This window comes from Hippocampus comes, unplaced genomic scaffold, assembly GCF_001891065.2.
Source record: "Hippocampus comes isolate QL1 unplaced genomic scaffold, H_comes_QL1_v1.1 scaffold132, whole genome shotgun sequence".
Lineage (NCBI taxonomy): Eukaryota > Metazoa > Chordata > Actinopteri > Syngnathiformes > Syngnathidae > Hippocampus > Hippocampus comes.
The window spans coordinates 265,382-286,405 of NW_017805467.1; the positions used below are offsets into that span (position 1 = coordinate 265,382).

The following is a 21,024-nucleotide window of genomic DNA, read 5'->3' on the forward strand; positions in this document are numbered from 1 at the left end:
GCTGTCTTGTGTGGTGATCGAGGGGAGGTCGAGTTCGAGACAGTGAGTGAGTGGAAAGAAAGCCACCAGGGTCTTTTACTCGTCTCATTTTGGAGCAAATAGTCCTACCTTTGTTATATTTTCTCATATACTGTACCTGTACTGTATGCCGCAGTTTTTGGACAATATATTGTTGCACTTTGTTGCTTGTGTTGTCACCAATGTATGTTGTTAACATACCGTACTTGGACGTTCATACCGGACATATACCATAGTTATCTCACTGTTCTCATGAAAAAAAGTATGGTAATACTTGAATGCTTTTGTTCTGTTGATGTTTGGTATGGATTGTCAACATATACGTTTTTTTATATGTACCATATGTTGTGCTGACCCGGCCCACCTGTCAAATTTAGAAATCAATATGGCCCCCGAGCTAAAAAGTTTGCCCACCCCTGGTCTAGCCATTGTACTTTGTCAGTCTTGTCAAAGTTGTAATAGTTTGGTGTCACCTTTTCTGAGTTTTGTCACAGTCACTTGTCTTATTAAAGATTATCAAATAGTTTGTATTTTTAAGGTTCCATCAAGAAATTACCTCGGCAATTACAGTATAAGTTGACATTTGACAAAACATTGCCAAGTGAATTTAGGTAGTGTATTTTTATTCATTTTAGATTTCTAAATAAAATATTTTATTTAATACATTTCCATATTTTTTAACACATACCTCAAATTTGTTCTAACTAAATAAATATCAGCATCACAAAATTACATGCAGGATGTGCAGTAACATTAAAGAATCAGTTCCATATAATTAAATGACAAATCGGTTACTATGCCTTTGTTTAGAAATAAATAAATACATTTAATTTATAACACGATTTACATTTCAGGTGCTACATTAGAAGGTTAAAAATAAATTATAGTAAAATATAACAGAGTTTAATTAAAATATGACTTCACAACAATCAGGACAATAGAAATTCAAGGTTAAAAACACTTCACGAAGTATCACAGTTACAATTGATGCATATATTGAGAGACAAAAAAAGTTCTATTTTAATGTTACAAGATCACAATAATCAAATTGATGGTCACATTTGGAAAAGGTGAGAACTTAAATAAATTGAAAACTCATGATTTGTTTTACAAAGCCATGCAGACCCACAGCAGAAAGATAAAAGAGCCACTTGCAGCTCTGGAGCCACAGGTTGCCTACACCTGAGCTAGGCACTTTTAGATTAATTGGACAGGTTTGTCAAGAAATTACACTATGGATATATTTGCGCATAAACGATTATTCAAACTTGAGTGTCCCAGCGCTTGTTCGGGCCAACAATAAGTTAGCCTACATTTTACCATGCCTGCATCCTATAAAACAATGCGGCTTGCTTATGTGTTAAATACGGAAATAGCACATATAACTGACACAATGCCATTAAATACAATAACTCTTTTGATATATTTAAAACGGTTTATCACTCCTCACAATCTGGCACTTGTTTCACAATGTACAAGATATTCAAAGTGTATGCAGTTGTAATCCGCCTGCAAAAACCTTTTTATGATGATGACGTAGAATACAGCTAGAAATGCATACAACTCCAAGTAGACTCCAGAAAGTATTTTTTTTATATTTTATCAGATAAAAGGCTTGCACAGTGGTGAGATGTCTGAATGTGCACATGTTATGTATTTATAGTATCGTGGATGCCCATCCTTTCATTCTCGCTCTTGGCAGTTTGACAGTCTAAGGGGGAGGGTGTGTGGATTGGGTGCAATGGAGAGTCCAACCAGGGAAGGGAACATGTGTAATGGGTGCTAAATGGGTTGCTGCCATGGCGTGGACACAAGGGAATAGCTTATTTTCCACTGATAGCCCGGCTGCCTGAACATCCAAGGGACAAATTCCTGGAGCCCTGAATGGATTGGATTGTGTCAGCTTGAGCATGTGGCTCTCTGCCAGCTTGATTTTGGGCCACCGCACCACTGGCTGAATGTGGCTAATTCGAAATATAACCCTTGCCTACTTTACTCCAGTTGATCTAAAGCACAATATTTATTTGGGATGTTTGGGACCACATTTTTTCAGACCAATATTAGAATGGGTACTCAATTCTTGAGTACTCACCGATACCAAGTAACTTAGACCATTCGTACTTTTTATATATATACAATTTCGATAAAACTAATGACAGATAATTTGAAAGAAAACAGTCACTCTGTAAAACAGAATTTATGTCCAAAATAGAACACAACTCACTCTGATTTAGAGTTCATTTGTAATGAATTGACAAAAGTGTGAAATAAAACTAATAACTCAATGAGTTTTAGTCTTTGTTCAAAATATCTTCAAGTACAAAATAATACTTGTTCAACTGTTAAGGATTACACTGTGAAGTTGGAAAATAGGTTAATGCAGCTGATAACATCACAATGTAAATATTTCACATCATATAATTATATTGGTGAATATTTCTTTAACCTAGTGACTGGTATCTGTGATTGGTATCGTCAGGCCTCGTAGGTTCTTGATACCTGGAAATAAGTCCGGAATCGGCCCATTACCACACCCTCATATTGGTATTGGTGATTTGGTAACACGACAAAACAATATTTGGAAATGTGTTAAGGTTGATGGGGTCCATCCATCCATCCATCCATCCATCCATTTTCTTATCCGCTTATCCTCACGATGGTCATTGTAGTGTTGGAGCCTATCCCAGCTGTCTTCGGGCAGTAGGCTGGGTACACCCTGAACTGGTTGCCAGCCAATCGCAGGGCACACATAAACGAACAGCCATTCCCGCTCCCACTCACACGAGGGACAATTTAGAGTGCTCCATTGACCTGCCATGCATGTTTTTGGAATGTGGGAGGAAACCTGCGTACCCAGAGAAAACCCATGCAGGCACGGGGAGAACATGCAAACTCGACACAAAAAGGCCAGAGCCGGACTCGAACCCTGCGTCTCTGCACTGTGGCAAATGAGCTAACCAGTCGCTCGCCGTGCCACCTGTCTTGAGGCAAAATGGATTACTTAACACTGTTGATTTAGCCTCAACTACCGGTAGTTGAAGAAGAACATGCCATCAATAATTGGAAGTTGAGTGACGTCCACTCTCTATTTGAAACATCTCCCATTATTACATACCCGAGATTTATACCTCAAAATATGAATTCCACCCACCAATCGTGGGAGACGCTGGAGCAGTATGAATGAATTTCTTAATTAGTTTGTCTAGTCCACCTTAGTCTTGGGCAAATGGGGTTGGGCGCAATCACTCCATATCCCTTTGCTGGTCCTGAGTGGAGATCCAAGCTAATCAAATTTGTCGCCTTCAGCTGAAGACCACATACAGTATGTTAAAGCTCCAAACAGTGTAGTGTTTGGAAAAGTAATGATTGCAACACTCGCCTGATTATTTCGCCAAGGTGTCTGGGTTCACGTCCAGTTAGACTCACCCAGCCAAATTGAGTTCACAACGAAACGCCCATCGTTACTAACTCTCTTTGTAGTGAGAGAAGGCTATTGAATATGCTGCATGCTCTTCCAGGAATAAGATGTGTGTGTAAACCGCTGGTGTTTATTGGCTTTTCCAAAATACTCTGAAGCCAGAACTGGTTTGACCCCTCTTTTGAGTGATTAAAGTATGTTAGCTATGCTCAGCTCATTTCAAGGGGAGTCCTCAGACCAAAGAAGAAAAAAAAACTGTTGACAGCTGCTTGTTACCAGCCTGTACTTGCTATATACTGTAAATGGAGCTATGTTGAGCCATGTGTGATGTTTCAGTGTGAGTGTCACACCTCCATGCTGTATGTTCACAATCAATTGGCAATCACCAGTTATCACGAGGGCAACTTGGATGCAATCTCATCCTGATATTTTTCGAATGGTAAGGATAATATTATTGTACAGTGGTACCTCTACTTACGAAATTAATTGGTTCTGGAAGCAATTTCTTAACTAAAAAATGTAAGTAGAGACGCGTTTTCCATGTATATGCCCTAATCCGTCCCAGGCCTCCCAAAATTCAGACATAAATGTTTTATAAAGCAAAAAAATGTATCAAAATATGTAACAAATAGATGTTAAAACTGGATTATTGCATAATAAATTATTATATTCATTATGCACATACCATTGTGCATAATGTAAAAAACAAAGAATAAAGAATAAAAATGATGGTCATTTAACTTTTAACTGCGTCCTCAGCGTTTTTTTTTTTTTTTTTGCCCTCTTTAGTTCATGTTCTCTCTCAGAAGTGGTTTTTGCCTGGCGTTTTGTAAAGAACCGATCCAAGGACGTTTGCTTTTAACAATCCTTCGAAAATGTCCAAGGCAAACATCAGCATAGTGAGCGATCGGCGGACTGGTGAACAGGTTTTCTGGGTGATTCACATTTACGTCAAACTATCGGAACACCTCATGGCCTGAGGGGCGAATGACAAGGACGCTGCACAGACACATATCTATCTATTTATCTAGCTACACACATAAACACACATAAACACTTAGCCGATGGGATTCCAGGATGATGCTCGGTAATAGCCAATGGCAGAACAGCTATCAATATGTTGCATTCAGGAAAAACTGAGCTGCGAGTAGCAGCCCATACTGTATTTTTTACCTTTCGTAACAAGAGGCAGTATTTTCCTCCTGAGGTGTTTGGTAACTTGAAAATTTCATATGAAGAGACATTCGTAAGTAGAAGTACCACTGAGACGTGAGACGTGCAAATGGACAATAGTAAACTAGATACTAGAGTTGTGTAAAAATGATGATTTCCAGTACTCTGTAAGGATACACTGGAATGTATAAAGCCCACAGTTGTACTTTTTATGGCGGTTTGAAGGCTTTTAAAGGATGGACACGGGATCTGATCTTTGGCCTCACTTTCTCGAGTATCATGAAGAATGTAGTGAAGCCATTTCTCTGTGGAATATGTCGTTGTCGTAGCCATTCGCTCTCGAAGAGTCGGGCTCAATGCTAGAACAAGAATCTTTCAGTTGCCTGCAGCCCCTGGAGCCAGAGATGTCTGAATCGTTACTAATGAGGATGTGAAGAAAGCACGTCAGCCAGCTGCAGTTGAGTCACCCATTCTTCTCTCTGTGCTCTCTTACTTTCAAAGGGTGTCATCAACTGATCTGATTCACTGGTGCTTCTGACGGTTTGCCTATTGTGCAGAATTGTGTGGGATTTACCACAGACATTTTTCTTCAGTTTCAACATGCAACTCTGCAAAGTCAACCTCTTTTGCTTTGAAATACACAAATATTTCAATTCATCTTCAGAATATTTCACATTTTCACTCAACCCATTCTTACAGTAACCTCTTCATCTTTTTTCCAACCATCACCAGTCATCAACATTTTACAGTTTAATTTATGATACCTCTACTCCTCAGTTCTTAGAACTAAAGTTTGAGTCAGTGGATGTGACTCATTGTGGTTGGATGAACTGTTAACGGTTAAGTCACATCTAAAAAGGCGACCTCAGATGGATGGGACATTCCCTTCTCTCCACATCAGACCATCTGTTTATTTCTAACTTGTCAGCCACCGTTATTTGCAATTTGTATTGATGCAATGTGGTTTCTACTGAAGTTAAACGTTTCTGAAAATGCATTTATCATTTTACCACTAATATCAACATACTCAACTTCTGGCTTCTCGCTTGTCGAAGAGCACATTTCATCAAAGACTGAAGGCAAGAAAGACCATCTATTGGCGGGTATCAGTGCTATACCAAGAATCCGGTTCCAATAGTATTACTCTTTAGTTTATTTCATGGCCTTGAGATGTTGCCAAAGACACTACATCACCTCTGGCCACAGAAACCCAAGTGTCACATAAGCATAAGCTTTATTTTAAGCAAAGTTAACTTTGGGACATTAACACAATGTCCATAGGACACACCCAGTGTACGGTATGTCAAAGAAGTTGGCTGCGATTTGTCACAGGAACCTGCTAGTCTTTGACCTGACCCAAGTATGAATGCCCAGGCAACGAGTAAGACAACAGCCTGCCTGAGAAACACTGGATCAAAGCCAGAGTATGGTGTTGGGTTCGACATTATCGGTTTTAGTGACTGTTAGAAAACTGGATCAACAGTAATAAAAAATTCAATTTCTGTATTATCACAATATCGGTAACAAAGATAAACAAAAAATAGTTCATGCTGTACATGCACTTCTTAAGGCATTGTACCTTTTATTTCAAAGACAAAAACAAACTCAACAACCGAATGCACTTTTTGCACATTATATATAAACTGCAACCAAATAGAATCAAATACAATCAACACTCCACAAAATTTTAAAAGAAGACAACTGACACAAAAGAAGTGTTGCCGCCCTCTGCAGAGGTATCTTCTGACATCCTGAGTCTTAGTTCGACGTAAAAACGATTCCCACATTTACCGAAAGGCAACTAACAATTCTGAGATACTAAATACGGTTATAGTGAGAATTAATATTTGAAACCGTAATATAAACCACAATTTTGACGCTGTTTAATAGGGGTGTGCATCTGTCAAAGAAAAGATGATTCGATGCGTATGGCGATACATGGGGTGCAATACAATTCAAGCACAGTACATTTTAAACTACAACACGTGTGGATTCGGTTCAGTGGGACTACGATTCGTTTTGATATGGTACAGCTTAGTTATAGAAGGTGAGATGCAATGCGTTTCTTGTTGAAAGTAGGCATTTAACAATATGAATGAGCTTTTCAGTACTGTAAATGCTCTTCAGTATTGTAAATGAAATAACTAAAAACAATCAACCTAACAGCGGCATTTCCTACAAGCAATTCATCACTCTAGAGCAGAAGTATATATGTACTTTTTTAAACGTTTATATACGGGACGGGTCTTCCAAGCCCAAAGCATTTATGTTAATGAAATTCAAAGAAACAACAAATCATCAGCAATTGCTCTTGTGTGTAATGTTTTCAGAGCAATGGAAAATATTCCAAATTTATAAATTGAACCACTCTGTAACTGGCCAGAAACTGCTGTTAAAACAGCAATAAAACAGAACTCCTCCTCGTCGGTACTAAATCCACACTATCCAAAGCAGACAATTTTTTTCTCACAATTGAAAATGCCACTGTATCTCCTTCCCCTCAGGTCAAGAGCTTGGGTGTCATCCTCGACAGCTCACTGTCTTTCCACTCCCACATCAATAACATTACCCGGTCTGCATATTTCCACCTCCGTAACATCAACCGTCTCCGTCCCTCTCTCACCCCTCACACGACTGCTATTCTTGTTCACAGCCTCGTCACCTCCCGCATCGATTACTGCAATTCACTTCTCTTCGGCGTCCATCTCAAATTTCTCCATAAACTTCAACTTGTTCAGAATTCAGCAGCCCGGATCATTACGAGAACCCCCTCCTTCCATCACATCACCCCCATCCTCCGACAGCTCCACTGGCTCCCCGTTAAACAAAGAATCACCTTCAAAATACTCCTTTACACATTCAAAGCCATCCATAACCTTGCTCCCCCCTATCTATCAGATCTTCTTCAGATCTCTATCCCTTCCCGCTCACTCAGGTCTTCATCCTCCCTCCATCTCTCTGTACCCTCTGCCCGTATCACCACAATGGGGTGCAGAGCCTTCAGCCGTTCTGCCCCCAAACTCTGGAACTCACTTCCACCCAACATTCGCAACATTGATTCTCTTCCCACATTCAAAACCCAGCTCAAAACTCACCTTTTCAGACTGGCTTATTCCACTTAAATATATCTCTTGTATTTATAATTTTATCTGTGGTTTTATTTATTCTTTATTTGTCTTATTGTTTGCTCGTCTGTAAAGTGTCCTTGGGTGTTGTGAAAGGCGCTTCAAATAAAATGTATTATTATTATTATTATTATTATTAAAACTTGACCAGAAATCTTAGTTCCAAATGGATTTCATAAATAATGATAAAGGGTCAACAAATTCTTAATCCAATGGCTAAGGCCTAAAAAATGTTGACTTAATGCAATTCTGCTCTTAAGGATAATTCTATAATCACTCTGCTAATTGGAAGTTAAAAATTCTTGATTGTGTTTTGATGAATCATGCACTGGTAGATGCAGTTGAGGTGAAATTGTGAATGTACTATTTATTTGCCTGCAATGAGCAGTGGCAGACCCAAAAACGCAAATATGACCAATTTCACTCGGCCATCATCGAATGAATGGATGAACTTGAACCCTGTTGAGCATACCGGGTGACTTTGCTGCCTCAGGCTGATGGTTTTACCAGCTGGCATCCTGCTGAATGATCCACCCATGATGATAATATACTGACTCATCATAAGTCACATGTGATGATGAAAAACCTTTTTTTTTTCCCCTCATGTGAAAGTGCTCAGATTTGTGTGACATTTTCTGTTTTTCAATTTTTCCTGCCAACCTGAGCCGTGATTTAATTCGATTCAGTCTTTCAATTTAAAAGGCCAAACAGTTCACAGAACAAGTCAAGGCTAAACTGTTCACAGAATAATCTCAAGGTGGCAGTAATTTACATTCTAAAACGAGTCACCAACGGTCTAACTTGCCGTTCTTTTCTTTCTTTTTATATATTTTTTAAAGATAACGTACAAAACAAAGGCACTTCATAAAGCATATAAAACGTGCTGCAATCTAGGAGAACGGGAGGGATTGAGTTTTTAGTCCTGAGCTACATAGCAAGGACTGAGATTTAATCAGGTACCGGCTACAGGTTTGGACCCATGCAGAGGGTCACGTCCCTGTTTTTTTTTTCTTTTCATTTGGTTTTATTATGGGCTTGGTGATACTTTTCTGTGTCCCATCCCATGGCTTATTCCATCCATCCATCCATTTTCTGAACCGCTTTATCCTCACAAGGGCCGCGGGGCATGCTGTAGCCTATCCTAGCTGTCTTCGGGCAGCAGGCGAGGGGGGGGACACCCCGAACCGGTTGTCAGCCAATCGCAGAGCACACAGAGACGAACAACCATCCTTTCTGACACTCACACCTCGGGACAATCTTGGGTGTTCAATCAGCCTGCCATGCATGTTTTTGAAATGTGGGAGGAAACCGGAGTACCCAGAGAACACCCACGCAGACACGGGGAGAACATGCAAACTCCACACAGGAAGGCCGGAGCCGGGATCGAACCCATCCTGACCTCTGCACTGTGAGGTTGACGCGCTACCCACTGGATCACCGGGCTGCCAGTCTTATTCCTCATAGTAAAAATATACCCAAAATTGTTTTTTATCATCTCAGGAATATAGCCAGAGCCCGTTTCTCTCTCAGGCCAACATGGAAGTGCTGATATTTTCTTTTATTTCCTGTCGCTTGGATTATTGCAATGTCCAGCGCTCTGATCTTCCTAAAAAGAGTATTTCAAGCTTACACCTACTCCAGATCTCAGTTGCACGAGTCCTGACAAGGACCAGGGGGCGGGAACACATTACATCAGTAGTGATGTATAATCCGAAAAATACGGTATGTATTTTGAGGCAGGGGTGTTCCTCTTTTTATGTTGTAATTTTGAAATTTTAATGGCACAGCATTTTGAGTTGCACTTTTATGTATGAAAAGTGCTGTATAAATAACGTTTGATTGATATCAACACAACTATTCAGGACCATTTTATTATCATGTCAAGTTACATAACATTTTGTCTAACCCTATACTGCTATAGCACAATGCCATGAGCTTTGTTTGATAGCCAAACCCTGTTTAAAAAGGTCTGCATTATAAACATAGCTTTTTGACTGACAAAAGGTTTCATTTCTAAATCCCTTGTCAAGTACACATTATGAGACCGCAGATTGGTCCTTCAGATGTGACAGTTTGGTGCAACTTTGCCTCTGGCATCTCACAAGAGACCTATTCTTGGCACCCTGTTGCAACATGGTAACTGAGCTTGTATTCATAGCATATTGTTGGGTGGATTTTAGTCGAAGTATCTCACTCTATCCCTGTGGCTGTCTTTCTTTCTTTTTCTTTTTCTTTTTTTTTAATTGTTATATAATTTGAGGGCAGGGGACTGATGGTTGTAGGAAGAAAATAACCAGACAAATACATGACATGTTCGGTGTTCCACATGTTCATGTTTTTTGGTTCCACAGCTGTGCTTCAGTTCACGAGCAGTCATAGAATTCATGTTGAATGCTCAGTTGTGTTTTTTTTTTTTTTTTTTTTCAGTTGAGCGTTAATATACCTTGCTCCATGCATCATGTATTTCACAACCAGATACCTGTCTTTTTGTGTTTTTTTTCATTGAGACTTATAGATCAACTTTAACTTCAGAAGGCGACTGGATTAGTTAATTTCTCCAATGAGTTGTTGAAACAGCTTGGTTTATTTCCAATGCTTTATAAGTTGTCCATTTGTTTGGAGCAAGCTCTCGTCCCCACTGATTGGTACACATCTATAATCAAACATTTTCCCAAGTGTCAGATCTCATAACCTCGGGTGCCGATGAACTACAGAGAAGTGTACTTGGAATATATGCACTGGATTCCAGTATTTTTCATGAAAGATTGCTCTTTTATCTGGAATTCCTTCAAGTGTTGTTCAAATTCTACGAGTGGACTTCCCTGGAGCACCCGTGTCAAAGTCAAGGCCCGGGGGTCCAATCTGGCCCGCTACGTTATTTTATGAGGCCCGCGAAAGCAAATCATGTTTCTCAACTTCCATGATCCTTGCTAAAATCTGTACTGAAAGGTCAAATTGCATTTAAACTGTAGCACCAAAACATCAGCACTCATATGCAAAACTTATTTTAAGTGATCTTAAACATAAATCACCCGTGAAGGGTAGATTTGCCATCATCCATAAAGGATTTTGTTCTTATTTTCACTTGGGATCCTGTTGGCTCAAACTTTTGGCTCAAAGTCCCCTTATACTCTAGCCTAGAGACAATCAAAATTGAAACGTAAAAGAAAGGCATTGTTGATGCGGATGCTTGGTTAATATGGACATTATTCTGTACTTGTCTCGAGACTTCATTGGATGAAATGTGGATTTCCAACATCTTTCCTAACCCTTCATCCACGTAATCAGCCAATTTCCAGCAATTCGTGGTGGAGATAAACTGCAACGACAGCAAAGTCTGACAGCTCCTATGCAGTGGGAATTGTGCTAGAGAAAAGTACATCATGCTGAAAGACATGGCTGGGTTTTTCAAACTACCTCTGCTATCCAGTGAACCATTTAATCAAAAAACAATGGAGGATGTATCGTGGTGTTGAAAATTTTGTGACATCATTTCCACAATATCTAATATGGACAGCAGCATATCACATGACATGCTTCTAATAGTTTATATTTAAGATTTTTTTTTCTTTTATAAGTGGTAATGGGAAATGGATTATGGATTATTTAGATGTAATGTAATAAGATGCTTGTAATTAATTCAATTCAAGCTCGCCTTATTGTCTTCTATTAATATTGTAACCATAACATAAATTTATACTCTATATATCCAAAACTAATGCCGAGGTAGCATAATCCTACTCCAAGGCTGTCAAACGTAAGCAGACATTTACAGGTTGTCATGATTGACGAGCTACAACATGACAGGCATTTCAAATGCTTGGCTCTCATTATGTCATGGATGGGCTGCCAAGCTTCCAAATGAATAGTTGGATCAGGGCTTCATTTAGTTCTGAATTACATAATCTTTTGCTTTACATGAGAAGACACAACCTCACTTGTACCCCTGACTGAATTTGAAACCTTTTCACTCAACACCTCTGATATACGGACCTGTCTCTTTGCCAGCTGAAGTCAATGCGCTTACACACTTCCCTCACTGTACCTATAAAACCAGGTATTCGGCTCGTTAAGTGGGCTGAGCTCACAGCTGTTGTGTTGAAGTATGCGGTTAGTACGGTCTTAAAACTTGCAGCATTGACATAACTCACCACTGCATCAAGGCAAGGTCCTGAAGCTTGTCAAGGTATGATTGGATTAATAACGCCAGCATTCGCTCTAATCTGGAAGGTTAAATCACCCAACACTTCAAAAACTGTTAACATTTCCCTTTTCTTTCAAGTATTCCTGCCCTTTTTTTTTTTTTTTTTTTTTGGTAACTATTTAGACTGTGACTTTGTAGATCATGCCATGGGAATTTTCACATTTATTGCGCAAACAATAGTGTGTATGACATGGACATGAACTCTTCAGGATTATGCACTTCAATAATTTACACACCAGTTTAATTCTTAAAAATGGTGAGCCGGTCTATTTATTATTATTATTATTATTATTATTTTAATAGTTTTGAATGTGTTGTCTGTCCGGATGAATACAAATAGATTAATAATTAATTAGTTGCAATGGAAAATGTGGGGAAGATCTATTTAATTTTACATGATAAGTTTTCTTTAAGCAGTCTCCACAACATCACCATTTCCTCTGATCTGTTGTGCATCGTCATCTTCCGGCACCCTCACTCATTCACTTTCTTGCCTTCCCACTCAAATAATCGTTCTCTTCCTTCACTCATTTTTCTCCTCTTTTTTTCAATTCCTTAAAAAAATGCAGGGAACCCATCTACTACTTTCTATGAGGCTTTTCGGCCTTGTATATTACAAGGCTCAAAGTCCGTCAACGATGGGTATGAGCTTGGGTGTGTTTACATGTTTGTTTGTGTGTGTCCCTCTGTACCCAATCACTGCACCTAAGCAACTTACTAAAATAAGTTCAGCAGAACTGCTTTATTACTTTGACATTTATGTGATCCTAAGGTGTAATTTACTAAAGTGTGTTTCAGTTTATTTGATGATGTGAGAACAGATCACGACATTATGACACCGATCTTGATTATGTAATATGTTTGTTGATGGTTGGCCATTGTCAAATATGGTTGTAAATTGCACCACTCTCACCTGTAATGCAATAGAGTTTTAATAATGCAGAATGGTATTATGTGTGTATTAGATTAACTTTTTTTTTTTTTTTACAGGTTTTACCCACCATTCTCTTTTGGGCGACTACCAAGCGTGTGTGTGTGTGTGTGTGTGTGTGTGTGTGTGTGTGTGTGCGTGTTTGTGTGTGTGTGTGTGTGTGTGTGTGTGTGTGTGTGTGTGTGTGTGTGTGTGTGTGTGAGTGTGTGTGTGTGTGTGTGTTACAATAGAGCAGATCATATTAAAATAACATGACAAAGGCGATGGTAGATGATGTATTTTCCCCTGAAGTCCGTCATTTATATTCTCAGATGAGAAGGTGATTATTACTCGTGACGCATTCTTGACCTGTTGAGTCAGCCAGCGTTGTACTTATAACTGTGGTGCTCATGTCATACAAATAGCTTGAGCCTCGCGATGAGGCTTTGGGAGGGCAGTGAGGGTTGTTGGGGGTGTTAGCCTGCAGAAGAGTTGTATGCACTCAGGTCGTGTTATGAATGACAGATACATCAAATGCTTGTGCTGTGTTGATAAGAAAAAAAAAGACCAGTTGACTTTTGGACTGCAGCCATTCATTGATGTTTAAATAGCTCTGCCATTGCTGTGATTGACTTTCTGTTTGGGCATTGCTGCCTTCACAAATAAACTTGGTACATGTTGATAAAGGACAAGAATGGAGAGATGCCTCCAGGAAACTTGAAAGACATTGTGGCATACCCTGTGGAATTGGGAGTGTTGACTAGTGTTCACTTTGGCAGAAACACGACCCTATCATCTGATCTCCCAAATATTCATCAAGTATGTCTTAATTTGCAATGACAAAGCCAAACCCCATTTATCAAGTGCATTGCTGATCCAACCTCAGTGATATGCAGAATAACTTTTTCATTTTAGGAGCTTTTGCTAATCATTAACTTCATTGTGTGTATATATATTGTGTGTGTGGGTTGAACATAGAAACAACAGATTTTGCAAGCTGGCGTTCATCTTTTAATCTGGACTGTATGGTCAAGTCCAGTCTCATGGCTGGTTAGGGGGTCTTAACATGAATTGTTGAGTGACATTTTGGTGTTTATTTCCCCAAACAGCTCCTTGTTGCCTGTGGGCTTCCTGACTAAGTTGAACTTTATTCAAGGCTTTGATCTAATTGCAGGTAAAGGGTGTTGCTTCCTTGAATCTTCTTTTGTCTGGAGGTAAGTCATCTGCAAGGCTTGACTTGCAAGGTTAGACATGCGAGAGATGCAGTGGGATAATTTGAGAGCCAACAGAGGAGCATTCCTGAAAACCTATATTTGTTCCCAGCCAGCTCTTTTTAAATTTTGTTTCCAGCCTGTCCTTTATTTCATGAAATTAATTTAATATCTCTCATGTTGAATTTGGGATTTTTAAATGTTACTCAGGGCTAATAAAGGGTGCTTAAAATGACATAAAAGGCCTTGGAGAGTGATTGAATTTGACTTTGCAAATGTGTTTAAAGTAAAATAATACAACATTTTAAATAACGGGAAAGTCACAAAATGTCCCTCTACAGTTATGAGGTAATAAATCTTTACAGTACTGGGTTACTGTAAATTGGTAGCGTCACTAATAAGGTGACTGGTGTAAATAATGTTCAATTAAATATTTCAAACAGTATCAGCAGTTTACGTAAAACCCTATGAAGCTTTTTTGTTGTTACAAAACACTTTTTTTTTCTGCCACAGACTCAATTGGAATATCTCATTCTTGTCGAAAAATGAAAAACACATTTAATCACAGGCTGCGGGGCATACTTTAAGTACCCAACCCCATTCAATTGAATCGTTCTTCATAGACCTTGAGTACATAATTTTGAAAGAATTCCTGGGCTTGAGTTACACCCCTTTGTATATTGTGCCACACTCTGATTTTAAACCTTGCAAGACGTTTAAGTTGCAGTGAGGAATTGATTGGCTGACATCTTAACCATCTCCCCACGGTGATCTTACGTAACTGACCACAGGTCTTAAAGTTGCTACTGTTTTGGAAGTAACATTTGCATCTTGTCAACTTTATCTTTGGAAACCTGGATGACACTTCACCTGTATTTATACCACGGGCGTTTACTGAGCACACATGTCTCCATAACAATTCTCTTGCTTCACACTTGATCAGTTAAAACACTTGCTGTGCTTGGGAAATGCGTATTACAAGCATAGATGTTTATATTAAGCAAACTTCCTCTCTGGGCATCTAGATAGTAACAAAGATTTTCCTAAATCCGTAGATTTAAGCAAACATTCGGCCGCAAATCAATTTCCATTTCAAAATGTGACTTAAGTAATATGCCAGCTGACAGGTTAGTAGTATAAGCTATTAAGGCGCCGTGTCTAATGATTGACACAAAGCATCTTCTTCGGTGAGGATACCCAAAGAAAACCTCCTTAATCTCGTGATGCCTATGCAGCTGAATGCTCCTTTCCCGTAAAACCCTGGATTTTGCCAATATACCCTTTGGTGTAGCAGCCAGTGCATTCCAGTCAGGCCTTAATCAAATTAGGATAATAAGTGGGGCATATCCAAATCCCCCAAATGATTTAAGGAGCAGAGTGGGGAAGTGATGCAGGGAATCAAATGAAGAGCTGGTTTTAGTTGTGCGCCATGTGGACACCGATGACTTGAGACCGAGCAGCCATAAACATGGTCCCCTGCTGTGTTATACGGAGCAACCATAAATATGGACCCCTGCTGTGTTTGCAAATTGAGCTTGGTCACACAACACCTCACACATGTTGTCAGGAGCCAAGTGGTGGAGTGCGAACTGCAAACATTCCTGTCCCAATGCAAGGGGTTTGAAACAACAAGACCTTTCATAACTCAATCAACATGGTGGCTCAAGATCATCCATGCTCTCAAATATGTTGCTTTTTTTAATATCAATGCATTGACTACTTAAGGGCTTTGATTCCTTCTCATGCCCTCCATCATCCGGTCCTCGTATCCTTTGGGAGGTTCACTGGTGGGCTTTGAGACAGATGTAACACTGAGTCGTTGTTTATGTACAAGTCTGGGGATTATGTAAGGAGCATGGGAGCTAGCGGGAATGTTCCTTCGCCATGTTTTTGAGGAAGCTTTGGAGGCTGTAGAATGACTCCTGATTTCGTGCTATGAAAATAAAATTTCCATCCACAGACAAGGCGTCCCTCATCTAAATCAGATTTAGTTTAGTCTCCATTGTCTATACTGGGACCTCCCCGTTGGTTGGACGACACATCCAACAATCCTTCTGTGCATAGGCACCTATGAGTCATACTTCAGCATCCTGCAATTGTCCGGACAGGAGCCATTTATCCGCGTTATTTATTTAACAAATGTTTGAAATCAAGGGATTTGAACTGTGTTTATTGATGTAAGACTCAAGTATATTATCAGTATGGTGTATTTTACAGCTGATGCCAAATGAAATTAAATCAAATTTAATTTGCTATTTTCTGCCGATGGTGTTTGAATTGACGGTCATGGTTGTAAACCCATAAGAAGCCATTTTGGTTAGTGATTGATAAAAACATAAACTTAGTATATTGTTTACATTAATTTCTGGGCACAGTGAAAAGTGTTCTTCAGCATTGTTGATTTGGAAAAAAAATGAACCACACTTAATCAACTTCTGTTATAAGAAAATGAAAACTTGCTGGAATCGGGCATGGGAACATATCATGCAGCGTTGCACCATGTAAGTATCTGTCGCAGAACTACAAGTGTTTTGTTTACAACTTGGATGAGCCTGGTTAGAGTTACATCTGTCGGTATCTCAGTTGTTAATTTTATATTTTGTCACCGGAATTTAAGTATGGCCAAACATTCCTCTGTTACGGGATGCGGCACCTCCCCACAAGATTGCAAAGCGAAAAAAATCAACAAGACAGACTATGTTTTTACTTGGGGCTACATATTGTTTTTGTTTGGGTTCCCCCCCCACCAAGATCTGTCTTTCTGTCTGTCAGGTTACTGATTACTTGCTAAAACCAATGAAGTTTGTCAGTTTGAACGTTAAATATGTTGTCTTTGTAGTATGCCAAATTAAATATAGGTTGAACATGATTTGCAAATCGTATTCTCTTTAAATATGTTTAACACAACATCCCAACTTCATTGGAATTTGTCAAATGAGTATTATTGGCCGTTATTGAGCAAGTTAAGACATTTGTTTTAACATCTTAATAGTCTTCTCAAAGTGGCCCAGGAACAGAAATAATTGTGATCAAGACAGCAGGACATACTATGAGTTGTGTAATTGGAAATTTTGCTGACATCATCTGGTGATATTGCCAAACTGCACCTTGAAGAGCAACAGTGAGTCATCAGTGCGTGTGCTCCTCTGTTGTTTTAGTCCCCGCCATCCGCAATTGTTTTGAAATCAATTCATTGTGGGGGTTGTTATCGCTCAAAAACTGAGGTCTCATTTGTCCAGCTGTCTGCCCCCCCACTGGGAGTATTTGTATGCTTTGGGACAGGGACGTGTGCCGGTACATCTGTGCCCTAGTGGAGAGCTCATTGATTTATGTGATGCCATTGTTAGTCATGTGATGTGGTGACACGTGCCTGTTGTCTCATGCCATCTTTATGTGAAGTCTATTCACATTGATGAACTTGTGGTGTGCCTGCAGGTCACGCCCCCTGATAAGACATTCCCCAGATAAGTTGGTACAGAAACTAAAGCTTGGAGAACCAAATTGCCTGGACACCCTCTAGTCCTTCCTGTGGCGTGTCACAGCATGATGTCGGCTCTGACACAGATGTCTGGCTTTGGAGGCACTGGCCTAGAGGCCGGAGGTGTCCATGCATGGAATGTGCTGAAGGTCCCGTTGGAGGATGTGTGTGTGGATGGATGCCGTTGCAGTCTGCACTGCAGGCCCATGTGGAGGTTAGCACCGCAAGAGGTCCTTATATAAACCACCACATGTCTTCCCACTTGAATAAAATGTACTGGGTGCTTTGTTTTTGTTGGAAACGGAGTGGCAACAAATTAGATGAGGGGATTTTGTCTGCCTCCAGGCAAGAGAAATCTCAGTCACTAAACTAATTTGAATCCAACCAGCGTTGTCTCTAGCTCTGCTGTTTCAAAACGCATTGGGAGCAAAGTTGTTGGGTTTTTTTTAGTGTCTTCTCCCCCATTGACACCAATGTGAAAATGCTCTTTTTAGTGTGGAATGTGTTCGTCTTCATTGTCAGTCCTCCCCAATCACACAGCCACTGTGGAATGCCACACATTCAAATGGTTGTTGGCATTCATGGCCTATTTAAACAAACAAACAAAAAATCCCCAGGTGAGATGAAAAATGAAACGCCATTTGTCATTCATGATTTGGTTGCCTCAAGTTTTCCTTTTTTATTATTTGATCTGTATTTCCTTCATGCAAATATATGAATTCAGTAGAACTTTTGTGGTTTTTAATGGGTTGTTTGTATGTCAGTGGCATTTGGAAGACTGACAAATGGTTCACAAAGTTTGAGTGGTCCAAAAGGGTCTGTTTTGGTTCCCATTTGAAGACCAAAAATCTTCTCAGAGGACATGCAAGTGTTAAGTGTTCAAATTCCTTGTCGACAATGTCCCAACCATTCTCTGTTGGTGCTGTTTATACACAACAGCAACACGGGGAGATGGCACGTTTTACAGGCAGTGTAAAAGGAGCTCATCTATTACAATTATTAGGGGGCACTTAAAATTTACTGCTACTATTACAGTTAACCGAAAGTGAACCAGCTGTCACCTTTCCATTTTGTTTTCCCTAACATTTTCCACATAGTGTGCACTTACCAAAAAATGAAAACCAATTTTCACAACCGGCTACATAGATTCATACTGTACGAAAAACATTTTTTGATTCTTCGAAACGGATAATTAGACTAAATCCTTATCATTGCTGCGTTTTGTGCCTGTGTTTTTCAGTGCTGAGTTTTATCTATTTTGTTGGGCAGCTCGAGGTCTTTGGAGTGATAGACCCGAAGTGTGTACTTGGAGGAAATTATTTTCTTTGTACATCGAAGCCTGTTTGAGTTTGTGATGAAGATAACGGACAGAATATCCCAGGCAGTAAACTGCAGATAGAGCCAGTCATTCCTATTGCTGTGCTTTTGCTTTGTGTATTTTAGGCCAGGCACTTTGTTTGGCAGCTATAGCTCCTTGGGAAGATATTTTCGGTTTTCTTTTTTTGCTGCAATGTTTTATTGGTCCTTGTAGGATGCATGGACTTCATTTGTGGCAGTTATTGTGATGAATGTATCAGACATACGTATGCCAGGCAGGAAATGCAGACAGAGTAATTCCCCATAATTGCTGCATTTGTGATTTGCATATTTTACGTCAGGCACCTTGGTGAGCAGGTCAGGCCTCGGAAAGATGCTAACTTCGTTTGTGCCAATTATTATTCCATCCATCCATTATCCAAAACACGATTATTCTTTTCATTCATACAGTAATTACTGTATTTTTGTGTTACCGAAACGCAAAACATATTCATATTCATACATCTAATAGAGGCCGTTGCTGGAATGTTGACAGGAAATCTAGAAGATAAACTACTGAAAACAGAAAGATGATAGAGGAGCTGATTGGCTTAATCTGCATTGTGCCATTGTTCTCCTTGTGGCTTGGGTGAAATTGACTTTTTACAAAAAAAAGGACCGACTGCAGGTGTAATGCTTTCATTCATGTTGTATTTTGCATTAGTGTAGAACTGCAGTGGCCCTAACTAGGAGTGTTTCCAAATGTTTTGACTCTCATTCAACTCTAATGAGGTCATCCTCTCTTGATGGTAAATTCTAATCTAATGAAATGCTCCTGTGGACTGTTACATTATTTATATCACATACTTTAAATATGATATCTTCTCATACTTTCTAAATATGTTTGATTTATAAAACGAGTGCACGTTTTGATGAGGAAGGGGAAAAATAGAATAAACCTCAGAGTGTTATGTAAATAAATGAACGCTCGAATTGATGCCCGTCAACCTACTTTGTGGAAAATAAAGCAGTTATTTTGAATGGAAAGAACACGGTACGTTACATCAAAGAGTGCTACTTCGCCCTCGTGAGTCACAGTGGACTATTTTTGTCAGGCTGATGAATAAAAATATAACCTGTTTAAACGAACTCCATTTCCTCGGACAAGTAGGCGTGCTGCTTGCTGAACTCCTCCCCGGCGTTTACTTGCCATGTGACCGCGCGAGGCGCCTTTTAAGACAGCGCTCGCCTTGTGCCCTGCTGTTGGATAAGCAGAGACAGGACCGCGAAGTTGTTAAGAGTAATAGCTGAAAACGACTTGACGGGGTTTTTGTTTTATTCGGTTGGGAGAGCTGCTACGATGCGCTGCACAATGAGCTACAGTCTGTCGTGCTCGCCGAGGTCTTCTCCCACTTATTCGGGACGCTTGATGCCCTATCGAGCGAGATGCGGCAGGTAAATTCAAATGCTTTTAAGACGTTGAACCCTCTTATTCTGAGTGTGTGCGCGCCACCGTTCACGACTTGTGCCGCGCGGCAGGTAACCAGAATCTGCGGGCATGTGTGTGTGAAAGAGAATCTACGTGTATTACGTGCGGTGGTGGTGCGGTGTGCGGGACGAGAACTCCAGCACCTCGCGCGTTGTTGTTGTTGTTGAACAACGCTCACAATCGCGTATCGAAATGTTCTTTTTTTTTTTTAATGCTGCATTGCTGTTTTAATTTAACACACACACACACACACACACACACACACACACACACACCATCACCATCATCTCAAACAGACCCTTGTGGCCACTTTGTCCTATATAATTCAGAGGTTGTCAACTTTGAGCCAATGTACATATTTCACATTAGACAACTTTCACGGGACACCACTAAACAGAAGTGTCACAAAATGTGGGTGCACACGTTCATTATGGCTCTTATGCCATGTAGTTGAAGAGCGTTTCATTGTTCTACCTGTAACTCTGTCGCTGACATAGTTAAACAAAGATTTGTAGTAAATAAATACTATGTGAAATTTGGCAATTTCTCTACGCATACCTGCTCATACAGTGTTTGGGGATCAATGCTCAAGGCCAGTGTTTGCCAAGCTCTGTTTCTGCCAAAACATAGACCGGTATTTCACAAAAGAAATATGTAGTGACACAACACTAAGCAAAATTGTTTTTTTTTTTTTTTTTTTTT

General features: G+C 39.8%; 1 protein-coding gene across 1 annotated transcript in view; it reads left to right on the top strand.

Moving 5' to 3' along the window:
• Positions 1-21,024, top strand: part of tsc22d2 (TSC22 domain family 2) — a 28,426-nt gene that overhangs the window by 4,345 nt on the left and 3,057 nt on the right. The gene's annotated exons all lie outside the window — the stretch shown is intronic.